We start from the raw sequence: 16,881 nt of genomic DNA, 5'->3' as shown, positions 1-16,881 counted from the left end.
GCTATTCTATTCTAACTCACTATTCTAACACTGCTATTCTATTCTAGCACTGCTATTCTATTCTAACTCACTATTCTAACACTGTTATTCTATTCTAACAGTGCTATGCTATTCTCTCACTATTCTAACAGTGCTATGCTATTCTAACTCACTATTCTAACAGTGCTATGCTATTCTAACTCACTACTCTTACAGTGCTCTGCTATTCTAACTCACTACTCTAACAGTGCTATTCTAACAGTGCTATGCTATTCTAACTCACTATTCTAACACTGCTATACTAACAGTGCTATGCTATTCTAACTCACTATTCTAACACTGCTATTCTATTCTAACTCACTATTCTAACACTGCTATTCTAACTCACTATTCTAACACTGCTATTCTATTCTAACACTGCTATTCTATTTTAACTCACTATTCTAACACTGCTATTCTATTCTAACTCACTATTCTAACACTGTTATTATATTCTAACAGTGCTATGCTATTCTCCTCACTATTCTAACAGTGCTATGCTATTCTAACTCACTATTCTAACTGTGCTATTCTATTCTAACAGTGCTATTCTAACTCACTATTCTAACAGTGCTTTGCTATTCTAACTCACTATTCTAACCGTGCTATGCTATTCTCTCTCACTATTCTAACAGTGCTATGCTATTCTAACTCACTATTCTAACAGTGCTATTCTATTCTAACAGTGCTATTCTATTCTAACTCACTATTCTAACAGTGCTATTCTATTCTAACAGTGCTATTCTATTCTAACTCACTATTCTAACAGTGCTATGCTATTCTAACTCACTATTCTAACAGTGCTATTCTATTCTAACAGTGCTATTCTATTCTAACTCACTATTCTAACAGTGCTATTCTATTCTAACTCACAATTCTAACTCACTATTCTAACACTGCTATTCTAACTCACTATTCTAACAATGCTATTCTATTCTAACTCACTATTCTAACCGTGCTCTTCTATTATATTCCAGTCTATTTATCTCATTGGACTCGCTTTCCAATCTGCTGTCGTAACAATCCATTGTAATAGTCCATGTTTCCAGGCACGAGAGCCAATAGTAAGATAACTCATTTAAATAGACTGCTAGTTTGGCTTTAAATAGACTGCTAGTTTGGCTTGATCCTATTGTATGGACTTAACTTCGCGTAATCTGATTTTGCTCTTGTTCATATTTGGAGATATGTGCCTGTGGCGCTGGAATCTATCCCACAATGCACCAGTCATTACCTAACTAAGAAGTCCACAGTAGACATGTCCCACTATAATGCCAAGCTGCAAAGTCGAAATTGGCATAAATCGTGAAAAATGTATGAAGACGTCAATTCGCTTTTTGCTCTTCATTTAAGCGTAGGTCAGGCACACGTTTAGGAGTATGGTTAATGTTAGCGTCGGTTTGGAAATCCGATTTTTAAAGAAGATAAAATTGTAGAACTTCCGGGTTTTGCAGCTTGGCCATATAGTGACAGCCCCTCAGACAGGCCAGCGGTGTGTTCTCCGTTTCTCTCGTCTCACTGAGTTGTGTTCACAGCTAATGCACGGACACGGGACGGACCGCCCGTCTGCCAGTGGGTTGACGATCTGCGTTACTTTGTTGTCCCTGCTACTTTTTACAGGTATGTGAACGACATTTCGATTCGTAGTTTATTTACTAACTGTTGCAATAGCATGATACATATTCGAGTCTGTGTAAAGATTGTCGTGTTGTTTTTAAATGTCATTTTGTTTCCAGAGTTTTCTGCTCGGTGGCGCTTGTTGACCGTCCCACTGTCCATAACAAACAATGTCCTTGTCATTTGATAGCCGAGCTAACAATACGGACTCGTTTTGAGTGGGACACCAGTTGCTGAAATAGCCTATTCAGTTCTAATACACAGTCATGCACTTGTAGGCTAAAGTGTTGCCTTTGCTGTAAAGACATTGACGCTTGAACGTGACAACAGTTCTTGGTGAATACATTATATTAAAAAGGTCAACAAGTGTTGTATGCAGCGTCAGTGTAATCGGATATATTAGAAACATAGCTAGTTATGTTACAGTAAGTTAATAGACCAAACGTTACAGAAGAGCTGACCCCTTGACTGTAGTCTATACTGACTGTAGTCTATACTGACTGTAGTCTATACTGACTGTAGTCTATACTGACTGTAGTCTATACTGACTGTCGTCTATACTGACTGTAGTCTATACTGACTGTAGTCTATGGCATTTTTAATGTGGCGCACTTGTCAGCCTTTGCTTATGAAGGCAACACGCTAATAGAAATAGCTCGAACCAGGTTTAATGTCAGTTCATTCACTAAAGCCTCCGTTATAAGCATAGTTGGTAATACACCACGGCATGAGTATTTAGAGCATAATGTAGAACACACGCCTACTGTATTATATTCTTATTGTTGACTGGCTGAGAGTTCATTCTTCATGCATAAGAAGTGGTGGTTCACCTTGAGTTGGATGCCAGTCAAACCCATAATAAATATTCACAGAAATTATTGAATGAGAATAATTCTATGGTCAGACCATCCAGGAGATGTTATAAGGATCGACCTTATCGACCTACACAGTTACTAGGTCTGGAAAACCTTCGTATCCGTAGGGTTTTCAGAGGTTAGCTTCGCCCACTGTTAGCTGCGTGGGAACGACCATGTCCACGCTGTGTTTTAACATTTAGAAACGTCAGTAAATATTGCTTGTGAAACGTTTTTCCAATCGCGTGCTGATATACCCCTTATCTTTCATAACAGCGAAAAATCTACTTACTGTGGCAGTTTAGCCCCAGATCCATATGCTGTCTCCAGATGACTGCACTTCCTCCTCAGTTAGCTTACGCACAGGTGTTTAAAGCATGCTAGTTATCCCAGGTGGCCACCTCTGTCTTCCCGAAACAAGCGCAGTAACATGGATATATATATATATATGGCCGTGTGGGAACACTGACCGTAACCCTAGAAAAGTGTGTTGTAATTTAACCATTGTTTTTTTGAAAATTATTTCTCTCAGTTTACAAAACTGTACCGCAAGTTTTATTGAACCTTTATGTATTAACTAGGCAAATCAGTTAAGAATAAATTATTATTTCCAATGACTACATACCCCGGCCAAACCCGCACGACGCTGGGCCAATTGTGCGCTGCCCTATGGGGACTCCCAATCACGGCCGGATGTGATGCGGCCTGGATTCGAACCAGGGACTGTAGTAATGCCTCTTGCAATAAGATGCAGTGTCTTAGACTGAGTTCAGAACGAGCGTCGGGGCTCGTAAAAAAATCCCCCAACCAGAGACTGACGATAGTATCTTCTGGTTGGGAGACAAGATGCTGCTGGAAGTGGTGTTGGAGGGCCAGTAAGAGGCACTCTTTCCTCTGATCTAAAAAATATCCCAATGCCCCCAGGGCGGTGGTTGGGGACACTGCCCTTTTAAAAGGTGCTGTCTTTCGGATAGGAAGTTAAAACGAATGTCCTGACTCTCTATGGTCACTAAAGATCCCGTAGCACTTATCGTAAGAGTAGGGGTGTTAACCCCGGTGTCCTGACTAAATTCCCAATCTGACCTTCATACCATCATGGTCACCTAATCATCCCCAGTTTACAATTGGTTCATTCATCCCCTTCCTCTCCCCTGTAACGATTCCCCAGGTCGTTGCTGTAAATGAGAACGTGTTCTCAGTCAACTTACCTGGTAAAATAAATATAGGTACTTAAGCAGTTGGATTCCATGAATGGAATACACAGTTACCTACCTGCCCAGTTACCCAGGTTACGCAGCCCAGTTCTAACCGGTCTGCAATGTCACTCATTTACATTAACATAGTAGTAGTAACAAAGCCATTAAAACATCATAAAATCAACACTAATCAACTAGCAAAATGTGCAGCATCATTCACCACTAACACAAGGTTGCTGCTGGCTTTGGCTGTGGTCTGTCGTCTCTGTCATTATTTGGCAGCACATCCTACCCATTAGAGGGCTTGGACAGCCCAGTCCTTCTTAAGAGGGTTTGGATCGTAAGCTTGGATAGCCCAGTCCTTCTTAAGAGGGTTTGGATCGTTAGCTTGGATAGCCCAGTCCTTCTTAAGAGGGTTTGGATCGTTAGCTTGGATAGCCCAGTCCTTCTTAATTAAGAGGGTTTGGATAGGATGGCCCAGTCCTTCTTAAGCAGGGTTTATTGTTCATTGTCCTTCTAAGGGTTTATTGTAGAATAGTAGACTACAGTATTTTATCAGTCGAATAGTAGACTACAGTATTCTATCAGTCTAATAGTAGACTACAGTATTCTATCAGTCTAATAGTAGACTACAGTATTCTATCAGTCTAATAGTGGAATAGTAGAGTCCTTAATTAATTAAGAGGGTTCATTGTGTCTAATAGTAGAATAGTAGGCCAGTCTTCAGTAACAGTTATTGTATTCTATCAGTCATAGACTTGGTATTCTATAGTCTAATAGACTACAGTATTCTATCAGTCTAATAGTAGAATAGTAGACTACAGTATTCTATCAGTCTAATAGTGGACTATAGTATTCTATCAGTATTCTATCAGTCTAATAGTAGAATAGTAGACTACAGTATTCTATCAGTCTAGAAAGTAGACTACAGTATTCTATCAGTCTAATAGTAGACTACAGTATTCTATCAGTCTAATAGTAGACTACAGAATAGTAGACTACAGTATTCTATCAGTCTAATAGTAGACTACAGTATTCTATCAGTCTAATAGTAGAATAGTAGACTACAGTATTCTATCAGTCTAATAGTAGACTACAGTATTCTATCAGTCTAATAGTAGAATAGTAGACTACAGTATTCTATCAGTCTAATAGTAGACTACAGTATTCTATCAGTCTAATAGTAGACTACAGTATTCTATCAGTCTAATAGTAGACTATCAGTCTAATAGTAGTATTCTATCAGTCTAATAGTGGAATAGTTAGACTACAGTATTCTATCAGTCTAATAGTAGACTACAGTATTCTATCAGTCTAATAGTAGAATAGACTATAGTAGACTACAGTATTCTATCAGTCTAATAGTAGACTACAGTATTCTATCAGTCTAATAGTAGACTACAGTATTCTATCAGTCTAATAGTAGACTACAGTATTCTATCAGTCTAATAGTAGACTACAGTATTCTATCAGTCTAATAGTAGACTACAGTATTCTATCAGTCTAATAGTAGACTACAGTATTCTATCAGTCTAATAGTAGACTACAGTATTCTATCAGTCTAATAGTAGACTACAGTATTCTATCAGTCTAATAGTAGACTACAGTATTCTATCAGTCTAATAGTAGACTACAGTATTCTATCAGTCTAATAGTAGACTACAGTATTCTATCAGTCTAATAGTAGACTACAGTATTCTATCAGTCTAATAGTAGACTACAGTATTCTATCAGTCTAATAGTAGACTACAGTATTCTATCAGTCTAATAGTGGACTACAGTATTCTATCAGTCTAATAGTAGACTACAGTATTCTATCAGTCTAATAGTAGAATAGTAGACTACAGTATTCTATCAGTCTAATAGTAGACTACAGTATTCTATCAGTCTAATAGTAGACTACAGTATTCTATCAGTCTAATAGTAGACTACAGTATTCTATCAGTCTAATAGTAGACTACAGTATTCTATCAGTCTAATAGTAGACTACAGTATTCTATCAGTCTAATAGTAGACTACAGTATTCTATCAGTCTAATAGTGGAATAGTAGACTACAGTATTCTATCAGTCTAATAGTAGACTACAGTATTCTATCAGTCTAATAGTAGACTACAGTATTCTATCAGTCTAATAGTGGACTACAGTATTCTATCAGTATTCTATCAGTCTAATAGTAGACTACAGTATTCTATCAGTCTAATCAGTCTAAGTAGACTACAGTATTCTATCAGTCTAATAGTCTACAGTATTCTAGTCTAATAGTAGACTACAGTATTCTATCAGTCTAATAGTAGACTACAGTATTCTATCAGTCTAATAGTAGACTACAGTATTCTATCAGTCTAATAGTAGACTACAGTATTCTATCAGTCTAATAGTAGAATAGTAGACTACAGTATTCTATCAGTCTAATAGTAGACTACAGTATTCTATCAGTCTAATAGTAGACTACAGTATTCTATCAGTCTAATAGTAGAATAGTAGACTACAGTATTCTATCAGTCTAATAGTAGACTACAGTATTCTATCAGTCTAATAGTAGACTACAGTATTCTATCAGTCTAATAGTAGACTACAGTATTCTATCAGTCTAATAGACTACAGTATTCTATCAGTCTAATAGTAGACTACAGTATTCTATCAGTCTAATAGTAGACTACAGTATTCTATCAGTCTAATAGTAGACTACAGTATTCTATCAGTCTAATAGTAGACTACAGTATTCTATCAGTCTAATAGTAATAGTAGACTACAGTATTCTATCAGTCTAATAGTAGACTACAGTATTCTATCAGTCTAATAGTAGACTACAGTATTCTATCAGTCTAATAGTAGACTACAGACTACAGTATTCTATCAGTCTAATAGTAGACTACAGTATTCTATCAGTCTAATAGTAGACTACAGTATTCTATCAGTCTAATAGTAGACTACAGTATTCTATCAGTCTAATAGTAGACTACAGTATTCTATCAGTCTAATAGTAGACTACAGTATTCTATCAGTCTAATAGTAGACTACAGTATTCTATCAGTCTAATAGTAGACTACAGTATTCTATCAGAATAGTAGACTACAGTATTCTATCAGTCTAATAGTAGACTACAGTAATAGTAGACTACAGTATTCTATCAGTCTAATAGTAGAATAGTAGACTACAGTATTCTATCAGTCTAATAGTAGACTACAGTATTCTATCAGTCTAATAGTAGATAGTATTCTATCAGAATAGTAGACTACAGTATTCTATCAGTCTAATAGTAGACTACAGTATTCTATCAGTCTAATAGTAGAATAGTAGACTACAGTATTCTATCAGTCTAATAGTAGACTACAGTATTCTATCAGTCTAATAGTAGACTACAGTATTCTATCAGTCTAATAGTAGAATAGTAGACTACAGTATTCTATCAGTCTAATAGTAGACTACAGTATTCTATCAGTCTAATAGTGGAATAGTAGACTACAGTATTCTATCAGTCTAATAGTATGTAGACTACAGTATTCTATCAGTCTTCTATCAGTCTAATAGTAGACTACAGTATTCTATCAGTCTAATAGTAGACTACAGTATTCTATCAGTCTAATAGTAGACTACAGTATTCTATCAGTCTAATAGTACAATAGTAGACTACAGTATTCTATCAGTCTAATAGTAGACTACAGTATTCTATCAGTCTAATAGTAGACTACAGTATTCTATCAGTCTAATAGTAGACTAGAGTATTCTATCAGTCTAATAGTAGACTACAGTATTCTATCAGTCTAATAGTAGACTACAGTATTCTATCAGTCTAATAGTAGACTACAGTATTCTATCAGTCTAATAGTAGACTACAGTATTCTATCAGTCTAATAGTAGACTACAGTATTCTATCAGTCTAATAGTAGACTACAGTATTCTATCAGTCTAATAGTAGACTACAGTATTCTATCAGTCTAATAGTAGAATAGTAGACTACAGTATTCTATCAGTCTAATAGTAGAATAGTAGACTACAGTATTCTATCAGTCTAATAGTAGACTACAGTATTCTATCAGTCTAATAGTAGACTACAGTATTCTATCAGTCTAATAGTAGACTACAGTATTCTATCAGTCTAATAGTAGACTACAGTATTCTATCAGTCTAATAGTAGACTACAGTATTCTATCAGTCTAATAGTAGACTACAGTATTCTATCAGTCTAATAGTAGACTACAGTATTCTATCAGTCTAATAGTAGACTACAGTATTCTATCAGTCTAATAGTAGACTACAGTATTCTATCAGTCTAATAGTAGACTACAGTATTCTATCAGTCTAATAGTAGACTACAGTATTCTATCAGTCTAATAGTAGAATAGTAGACTACAGTATTCTATCAGTCTAATAGTGGACTACAGTATTCTATCAGTCTAATAGTAGACTACAGTATTCTATCAGTCTAATAGTAGACTACAGTATTCTATCAGTCTAATAGTGGACTACAGTATTCTATCAGTCTAATAGTAGACTACAGTATTCTATCAGTCTAATAGTAGAATAGTAGACTACAGTATTCTATCAGTCTAATAGTAGACTACAGTATTCTATCAGTCTAATAGTAGACTACAGTATTCTATCAGTCTAATAGTAGAATAGTAGACTACAGTATTCTATCAGTCTAATAGTGGAATAGTAGACTACAGTATTCTATCAGTCTAATAGTAGACTACAGTATTCTATCAGTCTAATAGTAGACTACAGTATTCTATCAGTCTAATAGTAGTAGACTACAGTATTCTATCAGTCTAATAGTAGACTACAGTATTCTATCAGTCTAATAGTAGACTACAGTATTCTATCAGTCTAATAGTAGACTACAGTATTCTATCAGTCTAATAGTAGACTACAGTATTCTATCAGTCTAATAGTAGACTACAGTATTCTATCAGTCTAATAGTAGACTACAGTATTCTATCAGTCTAATAGTAGACTACAGTATTCTATCAGTCTAATAGTAGACTACAGTATTCTATCAGTCTAATAGTGTAGACTACAGTATTCTATCAGTCTAATAGTGGACTACAGTATTCTATCAGTCTAATAGTAGACTACAGTATTCTATCAGTCTAATAGTAGACTACAGTATTCTATCAGTCTAATAGTGGAATAGTAGACTACAGTATTCTATCAGTCTAATAGTAGACTACAGTATTCTATCAGTCTAATAGTAGACTACAGTATTCTATCAGTCTAATAGTAGACTACAGTATTCTATCAGTCTAATAGTAGACTACAGTATTCTATCAGTCTAATAGTAGACTACAGTATTCTATCAGTCTAATAGTAGACTACAGTATTCTATCAGTCTAATAGTAGACTACAGTATTCTATCAGTCTAATAGTAGACTACAGTATTCTATCAGTCTAATAGTAGACCAGTCAGTACTGTAGACAGTATTCTATCAGTCTAATAGTAGAATAGAGACTACAGTATTCTATCAGTCTAATAGTGAATAGTAGACTACAGTATTCTATCAGTCTAATAGTAGTAGACTACAGTATTCTATCAGTCTAATAGTAGAATAGTAGACTACAGTATTCTATCAGTCTATAGTAAGGACTACAGTATTCTCAGTCTAATAGTAGTTCCAGAAGTCTAATAGTGAATAGTAGACTAAGTATTTTATCAGTCCAATAGTAGACTACAGTATTCTATCAGTCTAATAGTGGAATAGTAGACTCCAGTATTCTATCAGTCTAATAGTAGACTACGAGTCTTCTAACAGTCTAATATAGAATAGTAGACTACAGTATTCTATCAGTCTAATAGTAGAATAGTAGACTACAGTATTCTATCAGTCTAATAGGAATAGTAGACTACAGTATTCTATCAGTCTAATAGTAATAGTAGACTACAGTATTCTATCAGTCTAATAGTAGAATAGTAGACTACAGTATTCTATCAGTCTAATAGTAATAGTAGACTACAGTATTCTATCAGTCTAATAGTAGACTACAGTATTCTATCAGTCTAATAGTGGAATAGTAGACTACAGTATTCTATCAGTCTAATAGTGACTACAGTATTCTATCAGTCTAATAGTAGAATAACTACAGTATTCTATCAGTAGTAGAATAGTAGACTACAGTATTCTATCAGTCTCAGTCTAATAGTAGACTACAGTATTCTGATCAGTCAGTAATCAGTCTAATAGACTAAAATCATCAAGACTACAGTATTCTAATTGATTATTTGAATACAGCTGTGTCTAATAGTAGACTACAGTATTCTATCAGTCTAATAGTAGACTACAGTATTCTATCAGTCTAATAGAGGACTACAGTATTCTATCAGTCTAATAGTCCTAGAATAGTAGACTACAGTATTCTATCAGTCTAATAGTAGGACAGTATTCTATCAGTCTAATAGTGGACTACAGTATTCTATCAGTCTAAATCAGACTACAGTATTTATCAGTCTAATAGCAAATACAGTTTTAAAAATGAATTTAAGGACTATCAGTTTAAATGTAATTTTTTATTTTATTTAGACTAATAATACATCAAATAAATGTAGTATTCTATCAGTTTAATAGTAGACAGTATTCTATCAGTCTTTTGGTTGGACTACAGTACATCATGCTAATGTAGAACAGTATTTGGAAGGTTGTAGACTCAGTATTCTATCAGTCTAATAGTAGAATAGTAGACTACAGTATTCTATCAGTCTAATAGTAGATGTTACAGTATTCTATCAGTCTAATAGTAGACTACAGTATTCTATCAGTCTAATGGACTAATATTCTATCAGTCTAATAGTAGACTACAACTATCAGTCTAAAGTAGAACCAGCAAGCCCAGTATTTTTAGTCATGGCTAATATACTGAAGTATTCAGCAAGTATTCTATCAAAATAGTAGACTACAGTATTCTATCAGTCTTAGTGAACATGTCAAGGCTGCTTTTTGTTCTAATATAGACTATGCAGTATTCTATCAGTCTACACATCAGAATAGTAGACTACAGCATTCACCAGTCTAATAGTAGACTACAGTATTCTATCAGTCTAATAGTAGAACAGTAGACTACAGTATTCTATCAGTCTAATAGTAGAATAGTAGACTACAGTATTCTATCAGTCAATAGTAGACTACAGTATTCTATCAGTCTAATAGTAGACTACAGTATTCTATCAGTCTAATAGTAGAATAGTAGACTACAGTATTCTATCAGTCTAATAGTAGACACAGTATTCTATCAGTCTAATAGTAGAATAGTAGACACAGTATTCTATCAGTCTAATAGTAGACTACAGTATTCATCAGTCTAATAGTAGACTACAGTATTCTATCAGTCTAATAGTAGACTAGAGTATTCTATCAGTCTAATAGTAGACTACAGTATTCTATCAGTCTAATAGTAGACTAAGTAATCTATCATCTCCAGATTAGAACCAGTAGATGTCCCTCAGTCCACACACACACACTCACTGTACCCTCACACACACAGTCTAATAGTAACTCACTGTACCCTACACAGTCTACTGTAGACTACACACACACTACACAGTCTACACACAGACACATACTAACTCACTCACCCTCTACACACACACTAACTCACTGTCTCACACAGTACCAGTACACTTGTCTTCACTGTTGTTCCAGGAGACACACACTAACTCACTGTACAGTTTCATCACACAACACACTAACTTTCACTGTTTCTGTGTCTTTCACAGACACACTAACTCACTGTACCCTCCACACACACACACTAACTCACTGTACCCCACACAGTAGTTCTACACTAACTCACTGAAGCCAGCACACACACACTAACTCACTGTACCCTCGTCACACACTAACTTTGTGGCCCAGCACACACAGTTTTATCTGCAGCAACGTACACACACACTTTGAACTGGTAACTCACTGGTCCCTCACACAAATGGTCACTAACTCACTCAGGGTACCCTCACACACACACCACGTGCACACACTTGGGGTCCACACACACACACTAACTCACTAAAATCATCAACTTTGATTGTACCCTCACACACACAGTCCTGGGACACTAACTCACTGTACCCTCACACACACACACATTTCTTCACCTAAATCAGAACTCATGTGTTTTAAAATCACACACACTTTAAATGTAACTCATTTTTATTTTGAACATAATACATCAAATCAATGTATCCCTCAGGTTTTGATCCACACAGTTTCACTGGTTGGACCTCACACATCATGCTGTGAACTTTTGGAAGGTTGTCACACACACCTTCTCTGCTTCTGCCACACACACACACTAATCACTGTACCCAGACACTTCATCCCTGGAATGTTATCTGTATCCGAACAACAACTAATTCAAAGTGAACCAGCAAGCACACTTTTTTAGTCATGGCTAACTCACTGTATTCAGCACAGTAACTCACTGAAAATAACACACACAACTCACTTTACCTCAACATGTAACTCTTTGTTTGTTCTAACCACTATGCATATCTCTCTGTACACCTACACACACACACACTACACTCACACACCCACACACACTAACACACTGTACCCACACACACACACACACACTAACTCACTGTACCCACACACACTATCTCACCACACCACACACACACACACACTAACTCACTGTACACCTCACACACACACACACCACACACACACACACACACACACACACACTAACACTCTGTACCCACACACACACACACCATCTCACCCTCACACACACACACAACACACTGTACCCACACACACACACACTAACTCAGGTAACCCTGCACACACTAACTCACATCCCCAGATTCACCACTAGATGTCCCTCCCACCACACACACACTCACTGTACCCTCACACACACACTAACTCACTGTACCCTCACACACACACTACACACACACACTAACTCACTGTACCCTCACACACACATACTAACTCACTGTACCCACACACACTAACTCACTGTACACACACACACACACACTAACTCACTGTACCCACACACACACACACACACACACACTAACTCACTGTACCCACACACACTAACTCACTGTACCCCACACACACACACTATCTCACTGTACCACACTACACACACACACACTAACTCACTGTACCCTCACACACACACACTAACTCACTGTACCCACACACACTAACTCACTGTACCCACACACACACACTAACTCACTGTACCCACACACACACACTAACTCACTGTACCCTCACACACACACACTAACTCACTGTTCCCTCACACACTAACTCACTGTACCCACACACACACACACTAACTCACTGTACCCACACACACACACTAACTCACTGTACCCACACACACACACTAACTCACTGTACCCACACACACACTAACTCACTGTACACACACACTAACTCACTGTACCCACACACACACTAACTCACTGTACCCTCACACACACACACTAACTCACTGTACCCTCACACACACACACTAACTCACTGTACCCACACACACACTAACTCACTGTACCCACACACACACACACACTAACTCACTGTACCCACACACACATCTCACTGTACCCACACACACACACACACTAACTCACTGTACCCTCACACACACACCACACACACACACACACACACTAACTCACTGTACCACACACACACAACTCACTGTAACCTCACACACACACTACTAACTCTCTGTACCCTCACACACACACAACTAACTCTCTGTACCCTCACACACACACACACTAACTCACTGTACCCTCACACACACACACACTAACTCACTGTACCCTCACACACACACACACTAACTCACTGTACCCTCACACACACTATCTCTCTGTATCGCCACGACAGCCTGCTTAGTAACCGGTGGGGTCCTGAAATGTGTGGCGCTGTCCAACATCACACCACGCTCCTACTCAGCTCTCTCTCTCTCCTTGTAGCTTGGTCTGTCTTTCTCTGATCGTGTGCCTGCCCTGCCATGGCTGTCCTGCTAAGGCGTGTGGCTCTACAGTTGTCCCTGAGACAGACCAGGATCCCCCCCCAGAAGGCCCTGCTGCTAGCCACTCGTCTAGGTAGAGTGACCACTGCTTGACCATGTTATAACCCCCGGTTAGAGGGACTGGGTGGGAGTAGAATCAGATGATGTCAGTCTCATCACACCCCAGTCCCCCCCCCGGTGCTACAGCCAGCGCAAATAGAGCCCCACAATGGAGCCGTCATAATACCCAGAAAACCTAGCGGTCAAAAAAGGGAAAAAGATTCCAATTGTTTTGAAAAATGTAATTGTCCCGAGAGAGATTTCCATGGTAATCAATACACCACGTCAGGGTGAGGCTCCAGGAGACACACAGCCCTGATTTTAAGGGTTTCTAAAATCCCAGATGGGGGGGGGATTGAATAGTGGGAAAACAATTAGAACCAATCAATTGGGCGGCAGGTAGCCTAGTGGTTAGAGTGGAGGGGCGGCAGGGTAGCCTAGTGGTTAGAGTGGAGAGGTGGCAGGGTAGCCTAGTGGTTAGAGTGTAGAGGGGCAGGGCAGGTGTAGCCTAGTGGTTAGAGTGGAGGGGCGGCCAGGTGTAGCCTAGTGGTTAGAGTGTAGAGGTGGCAGGGTAGCCTAGTGGTTAGAGTGGAGGGGCGGCAGGTGTAGCCTAGTGGTTAGAGTGTAGAGGTGGAGGGGCGGCAGGTAGCCTAGTGGTTAGAGTGGAGGGGCAGGGGCAGTGTAGCCTAGTGGTTAGAGTGGAGGGGCGGCAGTGTAGCCTAGTGGTTAGAGTGGAGGGGCGGCAGTGTAGCCTAGTGGTTAGAGTGGAGGGGCGGCAGTGTAGCCTAGTGGTTAGAGTGGAGGGGCAGGGGCAGTGTAGCCTAGTGGTTAGAGCATTGGACTAGTAACCGAAAGGTTGGCAAGTTCAAGGTGGCAGGGTAGCCCGAGCTGACAAGGTACAAAATCTGTCGTTCTGCCCCTGAACAGGCAGTTAACCCACTGTTCCTAGGCCGTCATTGAAAATAAGAATTTGTTCTTAACTGACTTGCCTGGTTAAATAAAGGTCAAATAAATAAAATTTCCCTGTTTGACCTCTATGTTTTCTGGGTATTATGACTCATACTGCAGTCCTCAATAACCAGGCAGTGTCCAGAGGTTTATAGACATGCATCACATTATATTACTTAATGTAAACAATCTACCAATAATAATAATGACATTTATGTATGTTCCTGTAGTAATAATGGACCCTGACATTCTGATCAATGGTTCAGTGTAGCCTATAACTGTCTCATCCTCACCTCTGGGTCAACTTCAAATGGAGGGGAATATTTCATTCTGATCAATGTCTTCAACGCTGACAAGGTACAAAATCTGTCCTTCAAGGCTCTGTGTGTCTGTCTGTTAACCAATCGTCTTACAGCATCAGCCCTGGTTTAAGGTCAAATAAATAAAATTTCCCTGTTTGAGCATCAGCCCTGTTAACCAATCGTCCTCAATAACCAGCATCAGCCAGAGGTTAACCATGCATCACATTATATTCAGCATCAGCCCTGTTAACCAATCGTTCCTTCAGCATCAGACCCTGTTAACCAATCGCCCTATAACTTTCAGCATCAGCCCTGTTAACCAATAGTCTTTCAGCATCAGCCCTGTTAACCAATCTGTCCTTCAGCATCAGCCCTGTTAACCAATCGTCTTTCAGCATCAGCCCTGTTAACCAATCGCCTTCAGCATCAGCCCTGTTAACCAATCGTCCTTCAGCATCAGCCCTGTTAACCAATCGCCTTTCAGCATCAGCCCTGTTAACCAATCGTCCTTCAGCATCAGCCCTGTTAACCAATCGTCTTACAGCATCAGCCCTGTTAACCAATCGTCTTTCAGCATCAGCCCTGTTAACCAATCGTCTTTCAGCATCAGCCCTGTTAACCAATCGTCTTTCAGCATCAGCCCTGTTAACCAATCGTCTTACAGCATCAGCCCTGTTAACCAATCGTCCTTTCAGCATCAGCCCTGTTAACCAATCGTCTTCAGCATCAGCCCTGTTAACCAATCGTCTTTCAGCATCAGCCCTGTTAACCAATCGTCTTTCAGCATCAGCCCTGTTAATTAACCAATCGTCCTACAGCATCAGCCCTGTTAACCAATCGTCTTTCAGCATCAGCCCTGTTAACCAATCGTCTTACAGCATCAGCCCTGTTAACCAATCGTCCTTCAGCATCAGCCCTGTTAACCAATCGTCTTAAAGCATCAGCCCTGTTAATTAACCAATCATCCTACAGCATCAGCCCTGTTAACCAATCGTCTTACAGCATCAGCCCTGTTAATTAACCAATCGTCCTTCAGCATCAGCCCTGTTAACCAATCGTCTTACAGCATCAGCCCTGTTAACCAATCGTCCTTCAGCATCAGCCCTGTTAACCAATCGGGACGTCGGTCGGTGGATGGATCACACCCGTCTGTCTGTCTAACAGTGTACAGTGATTGAAATGTGACCTTTGACCTATGTGTTGTTGTTTCTCTCTCTCTCTCTCTCTTCCTCCCTGCCCCTCTCTCTCAGCCTGAGTAGCATAGCCCCCCCATCCCTCCCTACATCCCTCCCTCCTAGACAGGGTGTGTCAGTCGGGCGTGTCTTCTCTCTCTCTCCTCCAATCAGCAGACAGGAGCAGCCAATCAGAAGCAGCCATGTCGGGGTTCAATCTGCTACACCTGATCACCAATGCCAAGCCTGTTACTCTGAAGCCATGTGGGCTCCCTTCAGGTTGAGCTGGGCGCTGTGTGGTGTGGTGTGGTGTGCCTGTCTGCTCTGCTCTGCCCTCTTCTGGTTTTTAAATCTCCTTGAGATGTGTGATGTTTTTATGAAGGGTGTGTGTGATGTTATGAAGGGTGTGTGTGATGTTATGAAGGGTGTGTGTGATGTTATGAAGGGTGTGTGTGATTTTGTTGTTGTCTCCTGCCGAAAAAACACTCCCCACCTACATTAGTATTTATTAAGTTAATATTTGATCATTATGGTAATTATTGAAGCATTGAAGTCCTTTTTCATAGGATGTTTACAGCTGGCAGGTTTCTTTGCCCTGTATAATAAATACATAATATTAAAATATCGAGATACAAAGTTATTTATTTGAAAGCTTGGTGATTGTGGTGTTTTTACTGCAGTTTGTCAATAACAACCCTTCTCACTTTCTGCTCAGCTACAACCCCCCTG

At 39.0% G+C, this 16,881-nt stretch overlaps 1 long non-coding RNA gene across 1 annotated transcript; it reads left to right on the top strand.

Moving 5' to 3' along the window:
- Positions 1-1,263: 1,263 nt before the first annotated feature.
- Positions 1,264-16,873, top strand: LOC135533005 (uncharacterized). Its single transcript, XR_010454428.1, has 3 exons — positions 1,264-1,638; positions 13,633-13,764; positions 16,231-16,873. It is a non-coding gene; the product is annotated as an uncharacterized LOC135533005 (long non-coding RNA).
- Positions 16,874-16,881: the final 8 nt, after the last annotated feature.

The sequence above is a fragment of the Oncorhynchus masou genome, unplaced genomic scaffold, assembly GCF_036934945.1.
Source record: "Oncorhynchus masou masou isolate Uvic2021 unplaced genomic scaffold, UVic_Omas_1.1 unplaced_scaffold_2153, whole genome shotgun sequence".
NCBI lineage: Eukaryota > Metazoa > Chordata > Actinopteri > Salmoniformes > Salmonidae > Oncorhynchus > Oncorhynchus masou.
Note: the sequence above shows the minus strand (reverse complement) of the source record. Positions and strands in the feature narration are given on the sequence as shown.